This window comes from Mirounga angustirostris, unplaced genomic scaffold (genome assembly GCF_029215605.1).
Source record: "Mirounga angustirostris isolate CCGP_5_RB_7025 unplaced genomic scaffold, mMirAng1.0.hap1 SCAF_14, whole genome shotgun sequence".
In the NCBI taxonomy this organism is placed as follows: Eukaryota; Metazoa; Chordata; class Mammalia; order Carnivora; family Phocidae; genus Mirounga; species Mirounga angustirostris.
This window is the reverse complement of record NW_026991722.1, coordinates 17354655-17370884: the sequence shown is the minus strand read 5'-3', so window position 1 is coordinate 17370884 and position 16230 is coordinate 17354655. Positions and strand designations below refer to the sequence as shown.

Below are 16230 nucleotides of genomic sequence, written 5' to 3'. Positions count from 1 at the left end.
GGGAAACTGTCTGCAGCTGGTATTCCCAATCTTGAAGTTCAGTTGGGTTCCTTGGGGTCCTGTTTGTTTACAGTAAAGCTCCCTTTACATGACTAGCATAAATGAGTTTTAGTTAATGACACCAAATAATCCTTGAATCAGATTCTCAGAGTGGGTCTTTAAAACAAAGATTATATAAACTAATGAATAAATATTAACCATATTAGGAACAAATCCTATTCATTCTTCATCTTTTTCTGCTTTAAAAAAAATGTGAAATATGCCATCCATATAGAAGAGTGCATGCAATTTATATGTAAGATCTAAAACAACCTCTGCTTGGGTGCCTGGGTGGCTCAGTTGGTTAAGCGACTGCCTTCGGCTCAGGTCATGATCCTGGAGTCCCAGGATCGAGTCCCACATCAGGCTCCCTGCTCAGCAGGGAGTCTGCTTCTCCCTCTGACCCTCCTCCCTCTCGTGCTACCTCTCATTCTCTCTCTCGCAAATAAAAAATTAAAATAAATAAATAAATAAATAAAACAACCTCTGCTTGTGGTGCCTGGGTGGCTCAGTTGGTTAAGCATCTGCCTTTGGCTCAGGTTCTGATCTCAGGGTCCTGGGGTGGAGCCCCAAGTTGGGCTCCCTGCTCAGTGGGGAGTTTGCTTCTCCCTCTCCCTCTGCCCCTCCTCCCCAGTTATGCTCTTTCTCAAATAAATAAATCTTTAAAAATAAATAAATTTTAAAAAATAAAGAAAACAACTTCTGCTTGAAACTATGCACATGTTTTATGAATTCTTCTGGGCCAGACAGTAAATATTTCTGGCTTTGCAGGACATCCAGTCTCCGTCAGAACTTCTGTAGAATGTTTGTAGCACTAAAGCACATAATTAATGTGGTTCTGTTCCGATAAATTTTATTGTAAAAATAGCAGCAGGCTGGATTTGGCCCAGAGGTCATCATTTAAAGACTATGGCTTAAAACAGAATTATTTCCCCAGGTTTAAAGAATTTTAATGCTAAGTCCTGCACAACCACCACCCAGGTCAATAACACAGATAACGCAGAAGAAGTTTCCGTTGGCCCATCCTGGACGATAAATCCTCTCTCCCTTCAAGACATAGCCACCGTTCTGATCCTTGTGATGCACATTTTCTTGCTTCTCTTTACAGCTTTGCCAGCTCTGTATGCATTACTAGACAGGATAGCTTATTTTTGCCTGTTTTTGAAATTTTGATAAATGGAATCCTAACTGAATGTGTTCTTCTTTTTCTCTTTTTTCTCCTCCCCCAGGCTGATATAATCTCTCCCAGACATGAAGATAGAGGAAATATTTCCCAGAGGCAGAACTGTAGGGGGGTTAGGAGGCTGTGGAGGTGGTACAAGGCACTGCAGCTGATGAGGATGGAATACGCCATGAAGTTCCTCAACTTTTTCTACCGTAAGTCCCTCTCCACATGTGTGGCAGTGAGCACTTCGGTGGTGTCCCTGTAGCCACTGCTGGAACCCAGTCTGGAGGTCTCCAGGGCCGAGCCCTTCAGAGCAAGCACCGCGAACCAGAGTGTGCAGAAAGAAGGGCATTGTGACGCACAGTCTGGATGGGCCTCTTCCAGGTCCGGGACAGCCTGATGCTGACAGACAAGCCCTCTCCCTGGTGCTGGAGGAGGATGGCACCACCGGAAAGACAGAAGACTATTGGGTGCCTGGGTGGCTCAGTCGCTTAAGTGTCTGCCTTCAGCTCAGGTCATCTCAGGGTCCTGGGATCGAGACCCGTGTCAGGCTCCCTGCTCAGTGTGGAGCCTGCCTCTCCCTCTCCCTCTGCCACTCCCCTGCTTGTGCTCTGTCTCTTTCTCAAATAAATAAAATCTTTAAAAAAAAAAAAACCCCAAAAACAGAAGAGTATTTCCAAGACAGTGGACAGTGTTCATGGTCCTCCAGAAGGGGCAGAAATGGCAGTCTCCATCAGAGCAGATGAGGTCCCCCCTACTGGGGGAGAACTTTGAAAGCCTAGGGGAAGTCTTTAAGGGGTGCCAACCACATGCTTATCTTGATGCAAGAGACAAGGTACTAATTCTTTCTCTCCCATAAGCCTGACAGGAAGATTGAAGTGACCCGCATAACCTATGGCTTGTACAAGGTGAACCCACAGGATTTCATTGGTTGGTTGACAGTGAAGGCAACTCAAAATAGCACATCCTCCATTTCGAACTGCTACAGGGTCACGCACTGCTACAGGGTCAAGTGCATCATGAAGGAAGCTCTTTGCTGGCCCCTCTTCAGCATGTAAGCCATAGGCCCTATGCTGCTTAGCACCTCCTGTTACATGCAGCAACTTCTGGGTGCCACAGAGGGAGGGCGGCCCACAGGCAAGGTCTCATCCCTCATCCCCACCAGGCTGAAGATATTACAAGGAAGGCCCAAGTTCTTGGAGGCTTTCCCAGCCAAAGACTAGACGAGCGAACCAGTGTTCAGCTGTTAGCATCCAGCAACAGCTTGAGATCTTCTTTTTCTTCTTCTTCTTTTTTTTTTTTAAAGATTTTATTTGATTTTACTTAGAGAGAGCACATGTGTGTGGGGGGGAGGGGCAGAGGGAGAGAGAATCTTCAGCAGACTCCCCACTGAGCACGGAGCCTGATGCAGTCATGAGATCATGATCTGAGCCGAAATCAAGAGTCGATGCTCAATTGCCTAAGCCCCCCAGGCACCCCTAGAGAGCTTCTTGCCTCCTCACACCTCCCTCTTCCCAACAAGACCATGAATGAGGAAGCAGGAGGAAGAACCAGAAACCTTGAGTGGGCTGGCTAATGGAGAACTAAGGGTTCCTGACCTGGCCTGGTTTTTCCTGCCTGGCATCACTTAGCTGAGCAAGGTTACAGCATGAAGACTGCTCCTCAGCATCCTGTCTTCACACCCTACATTTTCATTATACTCCTTACCTCCTGGTCCCCCATGCAGAGTACTCCTGAATGGACTCTCAAGCCCACTAGTGCAACATGAGAATGTCTGCAATAAATTATTTATGCTGGGGGAGAGGACATTTCCCACCTCATTTGATGAGCCTGGTATAAATTTGATATTAACATTTGACAAGACATTATGAGAAAGGATAATTCCATGCTAATCTCCCTCATAAACATTAGATGTAAAAATCCTATACAAAATATTTACAGATTCCAGCAATATGCAAGAGGCCAATATACATAATGATCAAGTTGTTTTTTTTTTCCCCCAGGAAAACAAAATGTATTTAACAGTCAAAAATCGGGCACCTGGGTGGCACAGTGGGTTAAGCATCAGCCTTCGGCTCAGGTCATAATCCCAGGGTTCTGGGATTGATCCCTGCATCAGACTCCCTGCTTAGCAGGGAGCCTGCCCCCACCCCTGCTTGTGCTCTCTCTCTCAGATAAATAAATAAATAAATAAAAATATTTAAAAAAATAAAATATAACCTGTAAGTTAATATCGATTTATGCAAAACAATGCTGTGAAATCCTATTCAGTTAAATGAATGCCTTCAGATATATTGAGAGACAGAGGGCACACCATGATTGCATCCTTAGCAAATTCCCATAGATCTCTTCTATGGCTAGTTACCAATGGCCTTTTTAACATTCCAGGTGTCCAGAGATCTCTCCCAACTCAGTCATCTCACTTTGGATGGTAAAAAGCACATTACGGAGGTTCAATAAACTTTGGCTAATGGTAGTGGCATTTGCAAGCAATAAAGGAAGGTTGGTTGCAGAGTTCATTATGGAGATTATATCTGATAGCTGTGTCTTGCTTTGCAAATTTAGTTTAATAGTTTTGAGCCACAATTTAAGGCTGTTCATTCATCATCAAAGGAAGATTAGAAGACATTGTAGTCCACATGAAGGTAATCATTAATTCCTTCTTTTTGCCTGGGCGCTTACACTCTTCAGAGCACTGACACATCTATCCCCATTTCACAGTAACAGATGCATATTCTCTTAACTGCAGTCAAAGAACTATAGTTCAGAGTCATATTTTAAACCAAAGGCACATCTATTGATGCCTAACCAAGGACTGGTTAGTAGGCTGGGCTATCTCTACTATTGCTAGAAAACTAAAACCATATAATAAGGTTCACTATAATAATAATTTTTCTTACACCCAAAAGGGAAAAAATCCTGGAAGATCATTTCCACTAGGTATGGTGTTCTTTAAATGATCCCCAGCTTAAAATATACATGAGGTCATACATGCTTGTATTTGCCTAAAGAAGATCTGAAAGAGGGGCCCCTGGGTGGCTCAGTTGTTAAGCATCTGCCTTTGGCTCAGGTCATGGTCCCGGGGTCCTGGGATTGAGCCCCATATCGGGCTACCTTCCAGGCGGGAAGCCTGCTTCTCTCTCTCCCACTCCCCCTGCTTGTGTTCCGTCTCTCGCTGTGTCTCTCTCTGTCAAATAAATTTAAAAAAAAAAAAAAAATTCTGAAAGAATACACCTGAAACTGAGAAAAGTAATTAGTGACCTGTGAAGTCTCAGAGATCAAAACTGCACGGAAGAAGGACCCAAAAGTTTTCACTGTAAAGTGTTTCATATTTTTAAGTTCATGAACTATGTGAATTATTTATCATTGAGAAAAGAAATCCACAGCTAACTGAGTGGACTCAACAAAGATGCAACTTTGACTTTGGAGTTTTGTTAACAATAGTTTTCTGCCCCTGAATGCCTCTTTTGTTAGCCCTAGCCTGTCATGTAGGTGTTGGTGACAGCAGGGCACAGAATAAGCCGGTTTATGAGGTTATGTGCAAATAAAGGACACCTGCCCTCCTCACTGTTCTTCTGTACTCTTCCATCCAAAGATAAGCTTGGTACATCACAAATGAAGTTTGTGGCATTGCTCCAGAGAGATAGGAATAAATGAAGTCTTCTCAGTGCCAAACGGAATATTTTTTTTTTAACTTTAAGGATTTTTTTTAACCACATGAAAGAAAACTCCAGAGTCTCTCTTTTTAAAAAGGCTTTGTTGGGGCGCCTGGGTAGCTCAGTCGTTGGGCAGCTGCCTTCGGTTCGGGTCATGATCCCAGGGTCCTGGGATGGAGCCCCGCATCGGGCTCCCTGCTCGGCGGGAAGCCTGCTTCTCCCTCTCCCACTCCCCCTGCTTGTGTTCCCTCTCTTGCTGTGTCTCCCTCGGTCAAATAAATAAATAAAAATCTTAAATTAAAAAAAAAAAGGCTTTGTTATATTGTTTTTCTGATTGCAAAAATGAAATAGAGATTGTTGTAGGAACTTTGGAATACACAAAAATTAAAGAGGAAATTCACTAACATGGAAGTCAGAGTTTAACAGGGGTATAGATTTAGCTTCCTTCTTTAGAACACATTTATGAGGCAGAAAACGAATTTCAACTCAGCTGTGATCTGACAGTTTACTTTTTCCTAATATGGGGTATGACATCAATCTGAGTGTTGGCAGGAACCACAGCCTCTTATTAAAATTGGAAATCAGCTGTCCCAATTTATAGACATGTTGTGATCCAAAATCCACTTGGAATGCAAAACACCATTTTCTCATAGAACAACATAAAAATGATGGCAAGAGTCTGAGGCAAACAACAGAAGTCCACATAATTCATAGTGACTCAGAAGGCCAACAGTTTTTTGTTACACTGAAAGGGAAGAGAATAGAACTTTTCTTTGCCTCAAAAAAAAAGTATACAGAAAGTATTTTGTTACACTGATATGATAAATATATAGCAGGATACCCTTTTATCAGTTATTTATCTAAAGTGATTTTATTCCTGGGACGCCTGGGTGGCTCAGATGGTTAAGCATCTGCCTTTGGCTCAGGTCATGATCCCAGGGTCCTGGGACTGAGCCCCACATTGGGCTCCCTGCTCCGCCGGAAGTCTGCTTCTCCCTCTCCCTCTGCCTGCCTGTCTGCCTACTTGTGATCTCTCTGTCAAATAAATAAATAAAATCTTAAAAAAAAAATAAAGTGATTTTATTCCTTCCTATTTGCTCCATTACTATCGGCTTTAAGGCTTTCCCTCTCACCCTTGGTCACAATATCCATCTTGCCTTCATTTTTAAATGCTTTTCCCATTTTTACTATCCCATTTTTACTACATAAACTGTCCATCCTAACTTTGATGGGAAACATTCTACAGAAGTTCTGACGGAGACTGTCCATCCTAACTTTGTCCATCATCCTTTGATGATGAATGAACATTTACTACATTACTGCCCATCCTAACTTTGAACTCAAACAAATCATCTTCAATTTCACCCATGGAATTTCAAGATGAGAAAAATGTGGTGTGGGACTACATCAAGCTAAAAAGCTTTTGCACGGCAAAGGAAACCACCAACAAAATGGAAAGACAACCTACTGAATGGGAGAAAATATTTGCAAATCATATATCTGTAAGAGGCTAATATCCAAAGTACATGAAGAATTCATATAACTCAATAGCAAAACAACAATCAATTAAAAGCTGGGCAGAGGATCTGAATAGACATTTTTCCAAAGAAGACATCCAGATGGCCAGCAGTCACGTGTAAAATTGCTCAACATCACTGATCATCAGGAAAATGCAAATCAAAACCACAATGAACAGACTCTTAAATACACAGAACAACCTGATGGTTGCCAGAGGCGAGGGTGGTGGGGAAAGGGTGAAATAGATGAAGGGGATTAAGTACAAACTTGCAGTTATACAATCAATAAGTCACAGACATGGCAAGTACAGATAGGGAATACAATCGATAATATTGTGAAATTGCTATCTGGTGACTACACTTACCGTGGTAAGCATTGAGTAATGCATAGAATTGTTGAGTCGAGGGGCATCTGGGTGGCTCAGTTGGTTAAGCAACCGACTCTTGGTCTCCGGTCATGGTCTCAGAGTTGTGAGATCGAGCCCTGCACTGGGCTCCATGCTCAGCGGGGAGTCTGCTTGGGATTCTCTCTCCTTCACCCCTCCCCCCGCTTTCTCTCTCTCAAATAAGTAAATCTTTAGAACAAATCTTCAAAAAAAGAATTGTTCAATTGATGTCGTACACCCAAAACTAACATTTTATGTTAATTATACTTCAATTAAAAAACCCACAATGAGATATCACCTCACACCTCTTAGAATGGCCATTGTCCAGAAGACAAGAAATAAGTGTTGATGAGGATATGAAGAAAAAGGGAAACTTTGTATACTGTTGGTGGGAATGTAACTGGGTGTGATCATGGAAAACAGTATGGAGGCTTCTCAGGAAATTAAAAATAGAATTACCATATGATTTGGCAACTCTACTTCTGGATATTTATCTGAATAAAATTAAAACACTAATTCAAAAAAATATATGCACCTCCATGTTCAGTGCAGCATTATTTACAATAGCCAAAATATGGAAACAATCTGGGGCGCCTGGGTGGCTCAGTCGTTAAGCGTCTGCCTTCGGCTCAGGTCATGATTCCAGGTCCTGGGATCGAGCCCCGCATCGGGCTCCCTGCTCCGCGAGAAGCCTGCTTCTCCCTCACCCACTCCCCCTGCTTGTGTTCCCCCTCTTGCTGTGTCTCTCTGTCAAATAAATAAATAAAATCTTTAAAAAAATATATGGAAACAATCTAAGAGTCCACTGAGAGAGAGAGAGCTGATAGAATACTATTTAGTCATAAAAAGATGGAAATCCTGCCACTCGTAACAACATGGATAAACCTTGAGGGCATTATGCTAAAAGAAGTAAATCAGAGAAAGACAAATACCATATGATCTCAGCTATATGTAGAATCTAAAAAAAGGAAAAAACAGCAACAAGAAAAGAGCTCATAGATACAGGGAATATTTTGCCAGAGGTGGTTGCCAGAGGTGGTAGGGGCAAGGGAATGGGTGAAGAGCGTGGAAAGGTACAAACTTCCAAGTCCTGGGGAGGTTGTGTATAGCATGGTGAGTATAGTTAACAGAACTGTATTACATATTTGAAGTTGCTAGGAGAGTAGATCTTAAAAGTTCTCATAACAACAAAAAAAACTTCTGTATCTGTGTGTGGTGATGGGTAAGAGACTTACTCACAGTGACCATTTTGTAGTACACACAAGTGTCGAACCATCATGTTGCACATCTGAAACTAATACAATGTTACATGCCAATTATACCTCAAAAACAAATCTTGTGTGTGGAGAACACAGTAGTTACTCTGGCTTTCTCTTGAGGGTGTCTGAACCTTCTAGGCTGTGGAGTGCTCTGAGCAACCGGTTCCTCTCAGCAATGAGCCTAACCATGACAACATGACCACCACCAACAGCAGTGACAAAATGACTCCTATCATTTGCAGTTCATGTACCCTGTTCCAGGAACCATTTTTTATTTAGAGAGGGTGGGATGGGGCAGAGGGAAGGGGGGAGAGACAATCCCAAGCAGAGTCCCTGCTGAGCCTGAGCCCATGCAGAGCTCAATCTCACCACCCTGAGATCACAACCTGAGCTGAAATCAAGAGTCGACCGCTTACCTGACTGAGCACCCCCAGGCACTATTTTTAAAAGGAAATTTCTGGGGCACCTGGGTGGCTCAGTCGGTTAAGCATCTGCCTTCCACTCAGGTCATGATTCCAGGGTCCTGGGATCGAGCCCCGCGGTGTGGGGCTCCCTGCTCAGCGGGGAGCCTGCTTCTCCCTCTCCCTCTGCCCCTTCCCCCCAACTCATGCTCGCTCTCTCTCTCCCAAATAAAATCTTTAAAAATAAATAAATAAATAAAAGGAAACTTCTTTCTGTCTGTCTAGATCATGAGAATCGCTCTCCCAAACACAAAAATGAGAGCCAACAATTGTCTTTGGGTAATGTATTACTTTGCTAGAGCTGCCCTGCAAAATACTGCCCACCGGGGGACTTAAATAACAGAAATTTATTTCTCACTGTTTGAGGCTAGAAGTCTGCCATCAAGGTGTCTACAGGTTTGGTGTCTCCTGATACCACTCTTTGGCTTGCAGATGGCCTCCCTCTGCCCGTGTCCTCACACCGTCTTCCTTGTGAGTGCTCATCTCTAGCATCTTCTCTTCTTAGAAGGACACCAATCCTATTGGATTGGAGCCCCACCCAGATGACCTCATTTAGCCTTAGTTACCTCCTTAAAGGCCCTCTCTCCAAATTCAATCACATTGGGGGTTAGGGCTTGAACATATGATTTGGGGGTGGGTGAAGATACAGTTTAGCTTGTAACAGGTAATATAATCCTGCATTTGATCTCTACCCACCACGCCTCCCCCCACCCCCGACCCAGACCCCTGCTGTAGCCGATTAAACGCCTGACCTGCGCTGGGTCTCCGGGGACCTGTTGGAATCAGGCAGAGAGGCTGGCTACCTCCGCTGATTGCTTCCTGGGGAGTGAGACTGGGGCGAGGATGATTGGCAGGTCTACATAGCAAGAGCACCAGGGGCTTCAGTATCATAATAGGCAGTCCTCCGTGTTTTGTACGTATAAGGTTCTTTCATTCTCACAATAATCCCATGAGGTTTTACTATTATTTCCAATTTATAGTTATGGAAGGAAAAGAGAGAGAAGTGGAATAATTTACCCAAAGCCAGAATGTTAGCTTTACATGAAGAAGCAGAAAAAAATATGAGAAAGAGAGAGAGAGAGATGAAGATTCACAAACCAGAAAAGGCAGGAACTCATGCAACCAGACGAAGAAAAAGACAGCCAGACGGACATCGGTACTGGGGGGAAATGGGTGTTCAAACTCAGAATAATTTGGGAAATAATGAGACAAGTGTCCTCAGTTGTACCCACATGCCGGTGGAGCCTGGATGTACCTGATGATGCGTGTGAAGTGCTTATCACAGGGCCCGACATAAAAGGAACAATAAGTGGATGACAGTGATCCTGATACTCTTGTTTTCCACTCTTCCTGGAAGCAAACATAGGGGCTTCAACTTGGGAATCAGAAAAGTTTGGCATAGAGTCATTCATTTGACAAATACTGAATATGAGCGCGGATGCAGGGTCCTGACTTCCGTGGGGCAGTAGAGCGGCGAGGAAGACTGACTTGTTCTCTGTGCCTCCCAAGCATCGGCATGTGGCCTGGGTGGGGGAAGACGGAGAAGATGGGCAATGACACCCCAGCGTGAGAAGTGCCAGGTGGGATAAGCTGTGGTGGGAGCATGAAGGTTGGCACCTTCTATGCTTTGGGAATCATGGGAAAGCTCCCCTGGTGGAAGAAACTTCCATCATGAGCTTTGCAAGACATGTAGAATGTCACTTACTTGTTCATTTGTTTTACGTTTACAAAGGACCTTTGAAATCCAAGGCATTATGCTAAAGCTAGGAATACAACAATGACAGAGAAAGATGTGACCTTGCCCTCCTGGCACTTACAAGGTATGGGGTGGGAGGAGACAAGCATTAAACGCAATTATACCCAGAGTAGGTGGAAGAGAGAACGCTCCAGTCTGCAGGACCTGCCGAGAGAGAGGTCTAGGGGCCAGAGAGTGTCTGTTGGAACATTCTGTTGAGGGGTGAGGAGAAGATGGGCTGAAGAAGCACCAGGGTGAGATCACCAACCACCTTGGAAGTTATGCTGTAAAGGGTGAGCTTCTCCCTACTCCAGTGGAGAGTTCTTGCTGGGAGACATCAGATCTGTGTTTTAAAAAAGTTCACCCTGGCTGCTGTGTGGGTGCTGGATTGGAGGAGGTGAGCCCAGAGGGGAGTCCGGTCGGAAGACTTGCTGGGGCCAGGTACAAAGTGATGGTGGTCTGGGGGAGAGCGGGGCAGTGCTGCAGAGAACGGGACAGATGGCCGGGGCGGAGATATATTCAGGCTCTAGTAGAGAATGAGCACCCCCTATCCATTCTCCTGTAAGAAGGGATTCTTCCCTCTTCCCTCTTTTCCTCTTCTTCCCTGCCTCACCCCTCCTCATAGCATTCAAAGAGGCTTGTCCCTTCCTTCTACGCCAGGGACGCCAGGGATGGACAGGTTGCTATCTTCCCCTCTCTGGCAATGAGAGGAGACCCCTGTTTCCTTTAACACCCCCTCCCCCTGCAAGAGCATCAGACCAGGAGAGGGGCAGGGGCCGGTCTTGTGGATAAAGCTCTTACTGTCCCTCCTCCACCCTTGAAATGAATGGGTGCACTTAGAGAGGGAGGGGAGGGAAGCCCCGGGCCAGTTGAGGGACCTGGGTTTTATTTCCAATGCTACCACCAAGTCTCCTTGAGCCCATCCCAACAACTTCCCTAGCCCTCGGTTTTCTCTGTGGTTAAGCCTGAGGCTGAGTTAAAGTCCCGTAGACTGTAAGCTAGATTTCAGAAGAACATTTGCAGAAAAGAAAGTATTTTCTGAAGCTGTGTTTACTTTGGGGTTTGATAAAAGAACATAAAAGGCTCTGATTAGTACTATTTAAATATTTGTTCCAGGACTGATATTTGCATTTAGGGCAAAATGAATAGATGCACATTATTTATGATTAACTCTGAAGCTCAGGAGAAGGGGAATAACATATGGAGTCAGGAGGCAATTAAATCAGCTTGATCATGAGTAAAATAAAGCCCTTGCTAGCAGCCTTCCTCCTACTAGCTAACTCTATCTCCATCTTGCTTGTACATTTTCATGTGACTCTAAAAACTTATCCTCATTGCTTTCAAAGGTTCCATAGCCTCTGGGGTGGGGAGGGGGGAAGATGCATGCAACTGAGCTACAGTAAATAGCAAACACCAACTGCCCCCAAATGAAAAGCTAATGGTCTTCGAGAATGGTCTACAGCAGATTCCACTTAGCAGCTAATATTCTCCTGCTAATGGTCAATTCACTTTCAGCAATAAAGATCAGGGCAAATGACCTACAATTTTTTAAATAACATAGGGTACAATAAATGGGCTGCAAATTGCTCATTTCTCTATAAGCAACACTCTCAGGGGTAAAATTTCAAATTTCTAATGGCCAGAATACTGGACAAGTGGGGATTTTCCTAAGGGATCAGAGAAGGTGACAAAAGAGCTTTCACAAAGAGAGAGCTGGAAGCTAGGACAATTAAATCCTTGGGTCTGTGGCAAGATCTGAGCTGTGAGAAGAGTTAGGATCAGAAAATTGTCCAGCCCTCTCTGCATCTGCTTGGGAAGGCTCTGATTGCTCTTATTGCTGGTCTTAATGTTATATTGAGACCAGAATCAGATGCACCACTGTAACCAAAATTCTCGGATATATTTAATAAAATCCACCCACCTTCCAGGGGAGAATACATAAAAATCACTTTTTTTTGCACTTTGATTTGTGAAGGGGTACACGCATTTACTTCGTTCACATGTTCGACTCCATCGCCCCCCCCAAAAACCCCTCCATCAACCACTAGGCAACCCGCAGCCCTCATATAAGTGACAGAACAGGAGCATTTCAACCAGTTGATCACTGCCTGCTTCCTGAGCTGCCGTCTTCTCTTAGATTTCAAGATGCCTATTGTGCAGTCAGATGGATGTCCATCAATAACTTATGCTTCCTTTTCCACTAAGAGCTGTTTCTGGGATGCAGCTGCTCAGCTAGGTACTACCTTTTCCAGACCCTTTTGTCACCCAGGTCAGGGCACAAACTAGTTCTTGCAGTGGAATATGAGCAGAAGTGGTGAGTCTTGGTCTCAGGCTAAGAAACACCTTCTTTATTCTGCTCTTTCCCTTCTGGCTGTGGGTGGATACCCAGGGTAACCTTGGAAGCCACCGTTGCAGGTGACAAAGCCTCTGTCAGCTGGCTCCCTGAATCGCTGTGTGCAACAGAGTCCCCCTGATGCCAGTCAAGAGCACAGCTTTGGACTTGACATGAATGAGACACAAAAGCTTGAGATGGAGACAGTTACATGTGAAACTTCTCCTTCTCCCTGGTCACTGCTCCCCAACATCCTTTACTGGTCTTTCCCTTCTTCCAGACCTCCACATGTTGGAGTGCCCCAAGGCTCAACTTGAACATGTACAAAACTTGGGTCTTGATCCTATCTCCCCAAATCTATTCCTCCTCTAGCTTTAGAAGAAAGCAGAGGTTGTTGTGGAGCCAAGGAGAGGCCTCTAACCCAGGCCAGAGTGGTAAGAGAAGGTTTTCCAGAAATAATGGCACCAGAGCTTAGTCTTGAAAGAGGAGCGGGAATTATGGAAAGGAAATGGGGTGGTTGAGGGCACTCGCATCAAAAACCCAGAGGGAAGCAGGAACGGTGAGTGTATCAGCTAGTTTGGAGAGTAAGCTGTGAGTTTCAGGAGGAAGCTGGTTGTTGGCAGGGCTTGGATCATACCCAACAGGCACATCGTATCAAGGTATATCTAGAAGGCCATACTGAGCCAACGGAAAATTTAAGCAACACTTTGTTATATAATTCTTGTTATCCAAGCAATGGTTATTACATAAACTTGAACAGAATTGAAGATTAGAAAGTAATTCCCTCCATCCCTGCCATCAAGTTCCCCAAGTCAAGCTCCTGACTGCTTGAGAAGTGAGTCCCACCCTGAGTGGGAGGGGGGCCATATCAGTGTCTCCCAAACCAGCCACCCATCAGAACAATTTAAAGAGCTTTTAAAAGTTAGACTCTAGATTCTGAGGCTCCACCCCTGACCTGCCTACTTACCTGCACCCTGGTTCTTGGGAACCACAGAACTACATGCCCCTCTGGCCATGATTCCAACAGGCTCCCAACTATAAATCTATCTATGGGTCTATCACTTACAGTTGAGGGTCTGAGAGAATAGAGTTCCTGACTTTTCTTTTCATCTAACAACTGCCACACGCCCTGAAGGGAACCCAGGAAAAGCTGCACAAAGGTATGCCCCCTCTGCACGGATCCTGCCCCTATGCACATGCCTCACTTTGTCTAAACCCTTGCTTCCTTATCTAAGTTAACTGGGACCTTGCAGCAAGCGTGTGTGCATGCATGCATGCGTGTTTTCTTTTCCCAGCTCCCACCCCAGTCTATACCACCATGCTGCAGAGGCCCAGCATGGATGAGCCCAGATGGCTCACCATGGTCTTTTATTCATTGCCACTCCCCTCCTCCCTCTCCTGGCTTCAGTCCCCAGCCAGGGAAGTCAGAGGAACACGGTTCTCATGGAGAGCTCCAAAAGCAGCATGCAGAGAAGGAACCTCGGGCAAAGGAGTGAGCAAGTTCTGGACTTGGGTTTTATCAAGCGTACAATAGGACGTTTGGCCCAAATGCTCTCTAAGCAAACTTCTAGAAGCTAAACTCCATGGGTAGTGGTTTCTTGTTTTCGTTCTTGTTTTTAAATGATGGTATTTGGTAATATTGTGCAGCTATCCAAAACAAAACACTTGTATATTCTGTCACATCTTTGAAAAGTACTTGCAAAAATATGTGAAATTTAAAGTATCACAAAATTGTACATGACTGAGGACAATTATGTAAAATTATGTATTGCCATTCAAAATGATAAAGGTACATGAAGCTATGGAAAGTTTTTGCATTGGGCAATAAAAGTGTGGGCAAAAATAATTTAAATTAAGTAACTTGTTCTGAAAGTTGTTTTAATAATAAATATTTAAACAAATTGAAATGATAATGGTTTCGATGGACAATGCTACACCAGGAGTTTTTTCTGGATATGCAGTGGTTGGGGGGGAGAGACTGAGTCGTGTACATTTCAGTTACTCATTAACTCTGACTGGAGCCCAGTATCATCAATGTTGTTTGAGAAAAAAGTTTTTTGAAACATGGGGATCTATTCTAATTCTCTCTCTCTTTTTATTTTATTTATTTATTTTTTAAGATTTTGTATTTATTTATTTGACAGAGAGAGACACAACGAGAGAGGGAACACAAGCAGGGGGAGTAAGAGAGGGAGAAGCAGACTCCCCGCTGAGCAGGGAGCCCGATGTGGGGCTCGATCCCAGGCCCCTGGGATCATGACCTGAGCCGAAGGCAGATGCTTAATGACTGAGCCACCCAGGCGCCCTTCTCTCTCTCTTTTTAAGCTGAATTTGGCTTATTCCAGTGTCCCTTTCTCAAGATTTCTTTTAATATTAATATTCCTATTAATATTCTTTAAAAATTGTCCAAAAAATGTGTATTGACTATAGAATGAAGATAGATGCTCTTAAAACACAGAATTGATTTTTTTTATTAGTAGAGAGTCAGGGGTTTATCCAAGTGCATTTGGAGAGGGCTTGGATCCTCTCCATTCTCCTCAGGGTCCTTACTTTTGAAAGAAATTGGGGATATTTTGAGATGGGCTACTAACTGAGCAGGAGGAAACCTTGTCCCTGGGAGTACTTGGCACATTTTTATGTTCTGAGTAGTAAGAAAAACAAATGGCTCAGTAAATATTTGTTGAATGAATGGAGGAAGATATGCAGTATTGCACATGAAGATGCACGAATGAATATATGGAAATATATGGAAAGCTGCTATGGAGACGTATTTATCTAGTGTCTGGCAGACTTTCTGAGCTTTGTGATTATTGGCAAAATACTCATTTTTTCCCCCTAATCTCACTTTTCACCTGCAAAATGGGGATGATAGGACATTCATCACTTATACAGTTCCAGTTAAGAGGATGCGGGCCTGGCATGTTGTCTCACATGTGACCCATGACTGAGACCTAAAAAAGAACTCCTTTTCCTGCCCAATCACAATTTATTTTATTTTATTTTATTTTTTTAAGATTTTATTTATTTATTTGACAGAGAAAGACACAGCGAGAGAGGGAACACAAACGGGGAGTGGGAGAGGGAGAAGCAGACTCCCTGCCGAGCAGGGAGCCCGATGCGGGACTCGATCCAGGGACTCCAGGATCATGACCTGAGCCGAAGGCAGTTGCTTAACCAACTGAGCCACCCAGGCGCCCTGCCCAATCACAATTTAAAACTACATATTTTTATAAGAGAAAGGGATCTAACCTTCTCTTTGTTCCTAACCAACTGTCATATCAACTTCTATAAATGTTGGAGTTATGGACATTTTGGTAGGAATTCTTTGTAACTCTGTAAGTGATGCAAATCTCACAGTTATGCAGAACTCTGTCTTTCATAGAAGCCTGGTGTATGCTAAACCCCAATAATCCTGAATCATTTGCTAATGATTTGTCCCTAGCCTTCTGTATTGAACCGGAATCTGGGGTGTTGGGAGGAGAAGTCTGTGTTTTTTCCATAGCTCTCTGGGGGATCCAAGAAGCCGAGCTGTGTTTGGAAATTCCTGGTTCAGCTTTTCACTTGACAGGTGGGGCCCTGGAAAGAGCTAAGAGCGGTTTCTTGCTGACCTTTGGTCTTCCGCCAGACTCACTAGATTGTTCATACAATTTATCATTTTAGTGCAAATTTTAACCCTGTCT

General features: G+C 44.0%; 1 pseudogene; it reads left to right on the top strand.

Moving 5' to 3' along the window:
* Window positions 1–1379: 1379 nt before the first annotated feature.
* On the top strand, window positions 1380–2427 carry LOC123853229 (lipid transferase CIDEC-like; annotated as a pseudogene).
* Window positions 2428–16230: the final 13803 nt, after the last annotated feature.